This window comes from Nicotiana tabacum, chromosome 10 (genome assembly GCF_000715075.1).
Source record: "Nicotiana tabacum cultivar K326 chromosome 10, ASM71507v2, whole genome shotgun sequence".
Taxonomy (NCBI): Eukaryota; Viridiplantae; Streptophyta; class Magnoliopsida; order Solanales; family Solanaceae; genus Nicotiana; species Nicotiana tabacum.
The window spans coordinates 73,363,485-73,375,909 of NC_134089.1; positions in this window are offsets into that span (position 1 = coordinate 73,363,485).

Genomic DNA, 12,425 nt, shown 5'->3' on the forward strand with positions numbered 1-12,425 from the left:
ACCATGTTGAACCTTGTCCTTGAGGATAAGCAAATGAGGGTCATCATACTGACGCTCCTTGATACGATCAAATAAGGAAGACCGAGAAACCACGCAAGCTAGAACCCGACTGGGCTCCGAAAGATCCAATCTCATAAACTGGCTGGCTAAGGCCTGGACATCCATCGCCATAGGCCTCTCCGATGCTGGTAAATAAGTTAAACTCCCCAAACTCTCTGCCCGGCGACTCAAAGCATCGGCCACCACATTGGCCTTGCCCGGGTGATATAAAATAGTGATATCATAGTCCTTTAGAAACTCTAACCACTTCCTCTGGCACAAGTTTAGATCCTTTTGCTTGAACAGGTGCTGCAAGCTCCTATGATCAGTATAAATCTCACAAGGCACACCGTACAAATAATGATGCCAGATCTTTAGGACGTGAACAATGGCAGCTAACTCAAGGTCGTGAACCGGATAATTCTTCTCGTGAACCTTCAACTATCTAGATGCGTAGGCAATCACCCTACCATCCTACATTAAAACCGCTCCAAGGCCAATCTTTGAGGCATCACAATAAATAATGTAAGACCCCGAACCTGTAGGCAATATCAAAATTGGGGCTATAGTCAAAGCTGTCTTGAGCTTCTAAAATCTCTCCTCACACTCTTCTATCCATTGGAATGGAGCACCCTTCTAGGTCAACCTGGTCATAGGGGCTGCAATCGATGAAAACCCCTCAACAAAACGACGGTAATAACCCGCCAAACCAAGAAAATTGTGGATCTCTGTAGCTGAGGATGGTCTGGTCCAACTCTATACTACCTCTACTTTCTTCGGATCCTCCTAAATACCCTCTCTCGACACCACGTGGCCTAAGAATTCCACGGAATCCAACCAAAACTCACATTTCGACAACTTAGCATATAACTTCTTTTCTCTCAAGGTCTGAAGCACTGTCCTCAGGTGCTGCTCATGATCTTCCCGACTCCGGGAATACACCAGAATGCCATCAATAAAGACAATGACGAATGAGTCGAGATACACCCGGAACTCACTATGCATCAAATTCATAAAGGCTGTTAGGGCATTGGTCAGGCCAAATGACATAACAAGGAACTCGTAATGACCATACTGAGTCTTGAAAGCAGTCTTCGGGATATCTGCCTCCCGAATCTTCAACTGATGGTAACCTGAGTGCAAGTCAATCTTAGAAAACATCTGTGCACCCTAAAGCTGGTCAAACAGATCATCAATACGAGGCAAGGGATAATGATTCTTCACTATAACTTTGTTCAACTAGCGATAATCAATACACATACGTATAGAACCATCCTTTTTCTTCACAAACAAGACAGGAGCACCCCAAGGTGATACACCAGGCCTAATAAAACCCTTATCAAGCAATTCCTGTAACTGATCCTTCAACTCCTTCAACTTAGGAGGAGCCATACGATACGGAGAAATAGAAATGGGCTGGATGCCCAGCAATAGATCAATGCCAAAATCAATATCTTTATCAGGCGGCATGCCTAGAAGATCGGCTGGAAACATATCAGGAAAATCTCATACTACTGGGACTAAATCAACTGAAGGGGTATCAATACTGATATCTCTCACATAAGCTAAATATGTGTCGCACCCCTTCTTAACCATTCACTAAGCCTTAAGGAAAGAAATAACTCTACTAGAAGTGTGATCTAAAGTACCCCTCCACTCAACACGCGGTATACCTGGCATAGCCAGCGTCATAGTTTTGGCGTGACAATCAAGAATAGCATAATGGGGTGATAATCAGTCCATGCCCAAGATAATATCAAAATCTACCATGCTGAGTAACAATAAATTAGCTCTGGTCTCAAAACTACTAAGAGCAACCAAACACGACCGATAAACGCGGTCCACAACAAGAGAATCTCCCACAGAAGTAGAAACATAAACAAGGGAACTCAAAGAATCCCGAGGTACACCCAAATGTGAAGCAAAAAAAGAAGACACATAATAGTAAGTGGAGCCTGGATCGAATAGAACTGATGCATCTCTGTGACAAACCAGTATAATACCTGGGATGACAAAATTGGAGGCAACAACCTCGATACGAGCAAGAAGGGCATAGTATCTGGCCTGGTCTCCCCCTCTAGGGCAACTTCTACCTCCCCGACCTCTACCTCTAGCTGGCTGAGCAGGTGGGGTAGCAATTGGAGCTGTAACCATAGCCTGAGAACTCGGCGGGGCACGCTATGGCTGAGAATTCTATGGAGGTGCACTCCTCCAAAGTCTAGGGCAATCCCTCACCACATGGCAGGTGTCACCACACTCAAAACAAGCTTTGGAAGGATGTGGCGGCTATGACTGGCTCTAGCTAGGTTGGCTGGACTGACCTCTCAAAGCACCCCGCGCAGGAGGCGCACTAGATACTAGAGGTGCATAAAAAGGTTCCTGAGGCCTAAGAGGAGCTAGAATACCTCTGGCTGCTGGAAGAGCTGAATGAACAGGGTGACTCATATGACCCCTACCATGATGACCTACAGTTGTGGCATAGGCACCAGAATAATGGCCCGACTCTCGAGACCTCTTGACCTCCCTCTCTTCTCTCTCCCTAGCATGTATACCATCTATCCTCCTAGCAATGCTCACCACCTGCTGATAAGAAATATCTATCTTCAACTCACGAGCCATGCTAGACCTGATGCTGGGAATAAGCCCCTCAATAAACCAGCAAACCCTTTTGTGAACAGTAAAAACCAAGGCTGAGGCATGTCTAGCCAAGCTAGTGTAACAGACAGCATACTCCGAGACAGTCATAACACCCTGGTGAAAATGCTTAAACTCTACGCGTCATGCATCCCTGAGGTCTGAGGAACAAACTCCCTCAGGAACATATCTGAAAATTGAGTCCAAGCCAGGGAAGCTACCTCATCTGGACTGTCTAACTCATAGGTGCGCCACCACTCATAGGTGGCTCCTCGAAGCTGGAAGGCAGTGAAAGAAACCCCACTCGATCCTGATATACCCATAGTGCGGAGGATACGGTGACACTCCTCCAGAAATCCCTAGGCATCATCTGATGCTAACCCACTGAATACAGGAGGATCATACTTCTTAAACCTCTCAAGTCTCTGATGCTCATCCTCTGAAGTCGCTGCCTTGTCCTCGGGCTGACCTAGGACTACAGGCTGTACCGGAATAATCTCTGGGACCTGATCAACATGCACTCCTTGCTTAGGAGTGCGGGTGGCGGGAGTCTATGCTCCTCTCCCGGCCTGAGATGCAGCTGCAGCAAGAAGAAGCAACCCTGCCTGAGCCAAAGTGGTCTACATGCTAATGAACTACGGCAGAGTCTCCTGAAATGTTGGAGTAGCAATAGCAGTAGGCGTATCAGGTGCTTGGACTCTGGATGGAACTGCTGGTGGTACCTCGACGGCAGCTTGAACTGGTGCTCTGGCTGCACCAAGTGCACGTCCTCGGCCTCTACCCCTACCCCAGCCTCTGACGGCTGTAGTAAGGGGCGCGGGTGCTTGATCATCTCTGGTAGAACGTGTCCTCACCATCTATGAGAGAATAGAAGACAGAAGTTTAGAATTGTGATGTCAAAATCTCACACGACAAGGAAATCAAATGAAGTGGAATTTTCCTATCAGTTACATAGCCTCTCGCAGATAAGTACACATGTCTCCGTACCGACCTTCGAGACTCTAATAAACCGGCTTGTGATTCATAACTCCTATCAACCTATAGCTCTGATACCAACTTTTCACAACCCCGGTTTGCCCTCCGTGAACCATCATGATGGCACCTAGTCTCTACGACTAGGTAAGCCTAAAAAGCGGGGAAAAAACCAAATTGCGGAAGAAACAATTAAAAACAAAAATAGTGAGATAAAAATAGTGTTTAAAAGTGCTGCTCGGCATACACAATAACAACTCTCGAAAGCTAAATACATTTTTTCCCAAAACCTGGAATCTCATGATCACAAGCGTATGAATGTCTACTAATATCTAACTCTAGAATGTCTAACATGAAACGAAAGTACAGAAGGGCTAATACAAAAGGGAGAGTAGAAAGGGACTCTTCGGTTTGCGGACGCGACAGATATACCTCGGAGTCTCTATAAGCGCCTCGCCTCACGAGTGATAAGCCTGAGTGGAGGTACCTGGATCTGCACATAAAAAACATGCGTAGAAAGGGCATGAGTACACCACAGCGGTACTCAGTAAGTGCCAAGCCTAACTTCGGTCAGGTAGTGACGAGGAAGGTCAGGGACCTACTGAGATTAAATAAAACATAAGATATGACAGTATAAGATAAAGCAGTACAGTTGAAAGATAATAATAAGAATTAATACAGAATAATAAGGATAACAACACTGAAACAAAGGCAACACAATCACAAGGAATACCATTCTTTAATAATCGGGGGTCTCTCAGTATCCGAGGATCTCTTAGCACCCTCAATATATGTTAGGGATCTCTTGATATCCCAAGGATCTCTTGGTATCCTCAATGTATATTAGGGATCTCCCGGTATCCCAGGATCTCTTGGTATCCTCAATATACGCTAGGGATCTCTTGGTATACCGAGGAGCTCTTGGTATCCTCAATATACGTGTTGGGGATCTCTCGGTATCCTGCACTCCAATTCAAGTCAAATACGTATAGGGGATCTCCCAGGATGTCGTCCCGTAGTCCCAAAATAAAGCACACAGCAATAACACCAAAGTGTACTCAATTAAACATAAACTTCATACCATGGTAAAACATATAATTCTAACCTAGCATGTTTCACATAACACAAATAAGGCAGTTAAGCAAATAAAGCTGTTAAGTCAATTAGACATGCCTCTCTAAGCTAGCAGCAGACTTAAATTTCAAGTAATGTAAGCAGGAAAGGGAAAACACAATTAAAGCTACTTTAGTGAAAACAGAATTTTCAACAATTAGCATGATTATGCTCTCGTCAACTCACGTACAAGACATTCAATTATCACAATACCAATCCTAAGGGGAATGCCCCCTACACAAGGTTAGGCAAGCCACTTACCTCGAACCAGCTCAAAATCAACTCGAAACCACGTTTTTGCCACGAGTACTCGACTCCAAATGGCCCAAATCTATTCAATGCAATTGCATAATAGAAATAACATTTCAAGTAACTGATTCTACAAATAAATTCTAAGCTAATACGCGAAATTAGGTAAAATAACCAAAACGCCCCTCGGGCACACGTCTCAAAATCATGTAAAATTTACATTTTCAGAATCCTCATACTGTCCCGAGTTTATTTATATCAAAATTATCCCAATCTGACATCAAAATCGTGATCCAAGTTCAAATGTTAAGTCTAAGAACTTTTCCAATTTTTCTTCAATTTTCCACCCCAATTCGAATTTAAAGGATGAATATAGATTTGTGGAAAACAATCAAAACCGAGTAAGAATTGCTTACCCAAAAGACCCAGGTGAAAATCCCTCTCAAAATCGCCAATCCCGAGCTCCCAAATCAATTTCTAACTTTTTGAAACTAAACCCTCGAAACTCTGATTTTCTGCCCAGCAAACCCGCTCCTGCGGTCCACCCATCGCATCTGCGATACTACTTCTGCGGTTGGGGAACCGCTTCTGCGATTCTCACTTAAAGATCCCTTTTACGCACCTACGAACCATATGCCACATTTACGGTCACGCAAGTGCGGTAAGACATCCACTTCTGTGGGTTCCTGCACACTTTCCTCTTGGCCGCTTCTGCGACTTGACTCCACATCTGCGGGAGTCACATCTGCGGCCTCCCAACCGCAGATGCGGTTATGATAGCAACCCAAAAGACTTCAGCTGCAAATTCCAACTTTCCAACTTCCCGTTAACCACCCGAATCATCCCGATTCCCCCAGGACCTCAACCAAAAGCACAAACGAGTCATATACTACTATTCAAACTTAAACAAATATTCCAAACACCTCAAACAACATTGAATCAATCATTTAGCATCGGATTCAAGCCTAAGAATTTCAAAAACTTTCAAAATACGCGTTTGATCAAATAGTCTATCAAACCTCGCTCGAATGACCTGAAATTTTGCACACACGTCACATTCAACACTACAGAGCTACTCCAATTTCCTGATTTCTAAGACAAAGAGATCTAGTCCAGTCTTGGTTCAACTTCTATCTATGGCCTTCTTTCGGCCATCCATGGTTGTTCAAGTCAGATCCTTGACTTTTCCGGCTAGATCGGTAACTTTTCAAAGTCTTTCTAACTTTCTCTGGGTTCTCTGAAACCCTAGCTCTAAGAGTTTTTCGATTTTTCTTTCAGAGTTGTTTTAGATCTGTGCGTGTTATGAACTTCTTGATGTTTTCCAAAAAGGTTTTTCGATTTTCTTTCAAAGTGACTATTTGTTTTCAAACTAGGGTTTTCTTAGACTCTTTTCAAAGATCTCTTCTCCGATTTTTCAGTAATGTTTTACTTTGTTTAAACGATTTGCTTATATTTTTCTTCCATCTGGTTCATCGTATTAAAAACCCTAAGTGTTTTGGTTTTATCCGAGTTCTGAAGATGCCTTTGTTTGTCTGTGTGTATACTTGTTTCGATTAAGCTCTTTGTGTTTGAATCCTCTTCCCTGTTTGACTTATCTGATTTTGAGTTCTTACTATTGTGGAAACCCTAATTTCTTAAAAGGTTTTCCTCACTTGTTACTATGAGATCTTTATTTGTTTTTGACTCGCTTTACCTGTTGGACTGGTTTCTTCACTTTGACTCTATGTGTGAGCCCTGACTATTTGACTTGTTTGACTATTGAGCCCTAGCTTACTCTTGTTACTGTTGCATGTTTGTATGCATCCAGTTGTTTCTTTTGCTAATGCGTTTAGCCTTGCATGTCTGATATTTTTGTTCGTTCTATTTATATGCTGAAGTGCAGAGTCATGATTCTTTCTTGATTATTCCTGATTTTCTCAATGTTACGACTGATTGCAAAAGGTTCCCTTATAAACCCTAATTTTTACTCATTTGTTTAAAATTGATTAATTCCCTTCCTTAATTACTGTGATGTTTTACCTTGCTATATCCATTCCCAAAATTAAGCATATTTTGTACTTAGACTCAATTATTTACTTCATAATTTTACTGCCCCCTTATATGACAAGAATCAATCTGTCCCAAACTGATTTCTTTCCTTTATTTGACACTATTAGTATCTGTTCGAGCAGTAATTCCCTGATTAAAGGGAAGTACTTATATTGACTATTTCTGATTGTGATTGTTTCCATGTCTGTATTAAAACCTTACTTGTTACCTTGTTATTTACTTGTTTTCAAAACTATAAATACCATTATCCTCTCTTCTTTAAACACACGAACAATTGAGTTCAAAAACACACTCACATACTCAAAAACTCTCTATTTCTTTACTACTACTTGTGTTACTGCTTTGTCTAGCCGGCTGAAAGCCAAGGCTAGACTGTGGAATCCTTCTTGCTTTACCTTTCTGCACCTTGCTTTTCTCTACTGGTATGTCCTAGTTAATTTTAAAAGTTTCAACAACAACATGTTTCTTAATTGTTCCAATTTCTCTCATTCTTGTCCACTTCTGCATGTGGTTCTGCAGTCAAGTTACATTACTAGCATGCTGTAATATGTTCCCTTCCCCCTTAGATTAATGCTTCCCCTATGTGTTGTAACAGCCCGATCGGTCATTTTGAGCTTTTGCACTTTGCTCGCCAGTTCTCGGGCATGACATGCCCCATGTGGTGTATTATGACTTATGTAAATCGTTGGTATTGGGTTTCAAGTTAATCAGAATGAATTTGGAAGAACAGTCTTAGTTGAAAGCTTAAAACTTGAAAGGTTTGACCAAGATTTGACTTGTGTGTATTTGATCTCAGATTGGAATTTTTATGGTTTTGTTAGCTCCGTTAGGCGATTTTGGACTTAAGAGCGTGATCGGAATGCATTTTGGAAGTCCGTGGAAGGTTTAGGCTTGAATTGGCGAAATTGAGATATCGGCGTTTTCCGGTTGATAGGCGAGATTTTGATATAGGGGTCGGAATGGAATTCCGAGAGTTGCTGTAGCTTCGTTGTGTCATTTTGGATGTGTGTGAAAAATTTCAGGTCATTCACACGAAATTTGATAGGCTTTTTAATCGAAAGCATAATTTAGGAGTTCTTTGAGTTCCTAGGCTTGAATCCTATGTTAAATTGGTAATTTGATGTTGTTGTGAGCGTTCCAAATTTTTGAACAATGTCATGGGATGTGTTGGTACAATTGTTTTGAAGTTTCGGGATGTTTTAGGCCGAAAATCATAGCTGTAGCAGGTCCAGAAGGGTTGCAGGCCTTGGAACCCACCCACGCAGTCCGCACAAAAAAAGTAGTGCGGCCGCGGTATGTTCTGTGCGGGCCACACAAAATGAAGTCCGGCCGCGGTAGGTGCTGTGCGGACCGCACAAAATGCAGTGCGGCCGCGGTGGGGGACATTTCACTGGTCCTACTTCGGAAGCTCATAGCTTTTGAGATACAAGGAATTTTAAGAAGATTCAAAAACGAAAATTGTAGCCCTTCGTGTCTAGTTTCCAGAAAGGTAAAGATATCACAATTTTTACATTTGTAGCAAACGTTATGGCGAAAATACTAAAGCCTGTCACTGCAGAGGATAGCCTATGCGGCCGCGGTCATTTTTGTGCGGACCGCGCTGGTTTTGTGTGGAACGCGGTCGATTTTGTGCGGTCCACAGAGGTGGAAATCTATGGGGTACTCTATAAATATGAGGTTTTGGGTTTTATTTGATATTTTGACCTAGAGAGCTCGGATTTTGGTAATTTTTCGAAGGTTTTTCAATAAATTCATCGGGGTAAGTGATTCTAACTCAGATTTGGCTAGAGTACATGAATCCATCATTGAATTCCTCATTTAATTCGTGATTTGGGATGAAATTTGGGAAGAAAATTGTGAAATCTTTCAAAAATGTAAAATGATGAATTGAAGGGCCAAATGGTATCGGAATTGGATAATTTTTGTATGGTTAGACTCGTGAGGGTATAAGGATTCTAGTTTTGTTAATTTTGTCAAATTTCGAGATGTGGGTCCGGTGGTCGGGTTTGACCAATTTCTGGAATTTTGTGGTAATTCGATTGTTTTCACTTGGGATTTGTTCCCTTAGCATATTATGACGTATTCGTTCTGATTTTGGATAGATTCGACGCGCGTGGAGGCCAATTCGAGGGGAAAAGGCATCGCGAGCTAGAGAATTAGCTGGTTTGAGGTGAGTAATGAGTGTAAATGATGCTTTGAGGGTTTGAAACGCCGGATTGCACATCGTAGTGTTATATTGAGGAGGCACACGCTTGTTGACGAGCGTGGGGTCGTGCACTATTGGGGATTGTGACTTGGTCCATCCCGATTGATGATTTTACCGCGTATTTGATTGAACCTTATTTGTTAGCATTATGATTTGGGATTATTTTTATATTTGGACTTCGTGCCAACTATTTGAATCCTTCGGAGATTTTTATTACTATTTCCTCACCGCTTTGACTTATTGATTGAACTTAGTCATGTTATTTTCCACTGTTTTACCACTCAGCCATTTTTACTCTGTTTTAAGACTTAAATGATATTCTAAATGATGTTTTGGGCTGGGAAATACTGTTTTACTAATGCCCGAGGGCCTTGTGAGTATTTTTGATTGAGTAAGGCCGAGGGCCTAGTTGTGAGGAAACACTAATACTGATTGAGTCCGAGGTTCTGAGATATATACGCCACGAGGTGGCTTATTGATATTGTTTATGAGGCCGAGGGCCTAGATTCGATGCCACGAGATAGCTTGATATTGTGCTTGGGTCGTAAGGGGCCCCTCCTAGAGTCTGTACACCCCCAGTGAGTGCGGGTACCCATTATGATGTGAGAGATAGCCCGAGGGGCTGATATTGTTCTATGTGATAGCCTGAGGGGCTGGTATTGTTCTATGTGATTGCCTGAGGGGCTGGTACCGTTCTATGTGATTGCTCGAGGGGCTGGTATTGTTCTGAGATATTGCCCGAGGGCCGGAGTTGTTGACATTGTGTCCGAGGGGCGAACCTTTATTTGTTTATCTTTCATATTTACTTGTCATTTTACCTGTTACTATGGTATTTGTGCCCGAGGGGCAAATTTCTGTGTTTCTCTGTACTAACTATTGTGCATTCATTTGCGTAACCGTTGATAAAGCCATTTTCAAAGAAGTTTAAATTGAGCTAAGATATTTTAAGAGATTTTTACAGCTTCACTGCTTTCTTACTGGTTTTGGACCGCTTCTATACAACATCCTCATATGTTTTACGCGATTTCTTGTCTTCAGTCTTTATTTATTATTATTACTCACTGAGTCGGAGTACTCACATTACTCTCTGCACCTTGTGTGCAGATTCAGGTATGTTTTGGTTGATCAGAGGCAGAGTCATCAGAGTTTAGCAAGGTAGCTGCTGGCATTCGCATCACTACTTTTCTCTCTCTTCATTTCATTAGACTGTATTTGTACACTCCAGGCTTTCAGTTGTATTTATACCCTAGTAGATTCTCGTGACTTGTGACACCTCGATTAGGGCTATGTCAGGTTGTATAGCCGCTACTTATTATCGTTAAATCATGTTTAGACTGCTTTTATATTGTTTAACTATTTTAAAAAGTGAATTGGGTTTAATTGGATGGCCTTGTCTTCACGAGAGGCACCATCACGACCGGGTTCGGGGTTAGGGTCGTGACATGTGTGTTTTGAAGCATACTCTATCAGTCACTTGATTGTGTACTTGCTATCTTATGAATCCCAAACCCATATCTCCTGTATCTGTTTGTGTTCTTTTGGCTGATTTGTGACCATGCCAGCATCAACTATTGTTGTGCATGACCAAACCCGACCCCCGCTAGGGTCGTGTGCTTACAGACAAGTGACTCCCCAAAATCCCTTGGCCCCCCTTTATATGACTATTGATTCTGTGTAGTTGTGAGTTTTACAACTGCAATTGATTTAAATCACCTCTGTTACTGATTGCTTTCAAAATGGACTATCAATCCAGCTTTTTTTAAATAAATCTCTTTCAACATGTGTTCTGCACTTCCACTATATTCTTAGAATCTAGGTTCTACCTCTCTTGTTGAGCCTTGCCTTAGGACACTTGAGCTCCCTCTGAACTTGGACGCATAAGGGTTGGCCCTTCTACACTACACTTATTCTGTCTGGTTATGCAAATCTGGGTGTGAGCACTGCCCGGGATCCCTTGAGGTCCTTAGGGAACTTTGACACACCTAGGTATGAGAAAGGCTTTGAAATATTGGCATTGAATTGGTTCATTACATAACTCAAAGAGGAAGTCAAGACCAGGCTTCCTTTGGTTGTAATTTCTTATTTATGTACTTCTTTTGTAATTCAATTATTTGGTCTGTAATAATTTGTAAACAATGTCGGGGTGATTAGTGAAAAAGGGTGGGTAGCCGTACATTGTTGGTAAATTGGATAGATAACATTCCTATAGGGTCTATTTTGATTCAAATATGGTCTGTTAGATAACATGCCTATAAGATCTGCTCTAGTTTAAAATAAATTCTGCATGTTTTACTTTCACACAATTAGAAACCATGTCTATAGCATCTAAATGGCTTTAATAATAGAGATCATGCCTATAGGGTGTAAAGTAATTGAAGTTCAGTTTTCATTACAGCATGTATTCAGATTCGTCTCCCTAGAAATCATGCCTATAAGTCCAAAGTCAGCTTTTAATACTTAGATACCATGCCTATAGGATCTAAATAGTTATAATAGAAATCATGCCTATAGAACTTAATACCAGTTTAATTGGAGAAGCCGTTCAGTTCACATTGTTTATTCTGAATTAGAATTAGTTAATTAATCTGCTGCTTCTTTAATAAGTCTTCAAACACTGCCTTAAATTAATACCGTTAGAAAGCATGTCTATAGGATCTCAAGTTGTCCGTCTAAAATTAATCAATGCTCTACTACATTCCTAATCAATATAGATATCATGCTCATAGGACATCACTACTACGCCTAGGCAAGCCTTAAGTAATTACTCGAATAAAATTGGAATCTGCCTTTGTTTAATTACCAACTGCTACAACCAACAGGAAGGCTTGATTTAGACTTCTTTTCTGAGCTATATAATGAATTTGGTTCTGACTCAAACTCTGCTTCAAGATTTTTTAAAATTCAGACCTTAATTGTGTTTAAGTCGTGCTATTATATGCATTATTTGCGAAGGTATACATGAGCCTTCTAATTGTTTACATGTTTCCATTTTAAATGCAGTCCTACGTGTTTTTTATGTCGCCTTAGCCTTTTTACCTTTAAACCCAAGAGTCAGCCGAAAACCTCCCCCCTTATAGGAATAGTAGTCCTAAATTCCTCCAGGACTTATAGGAATGGGACGGGTAACAGCACGCAATAGAGGTCGAGACCAATCCTCACTTTA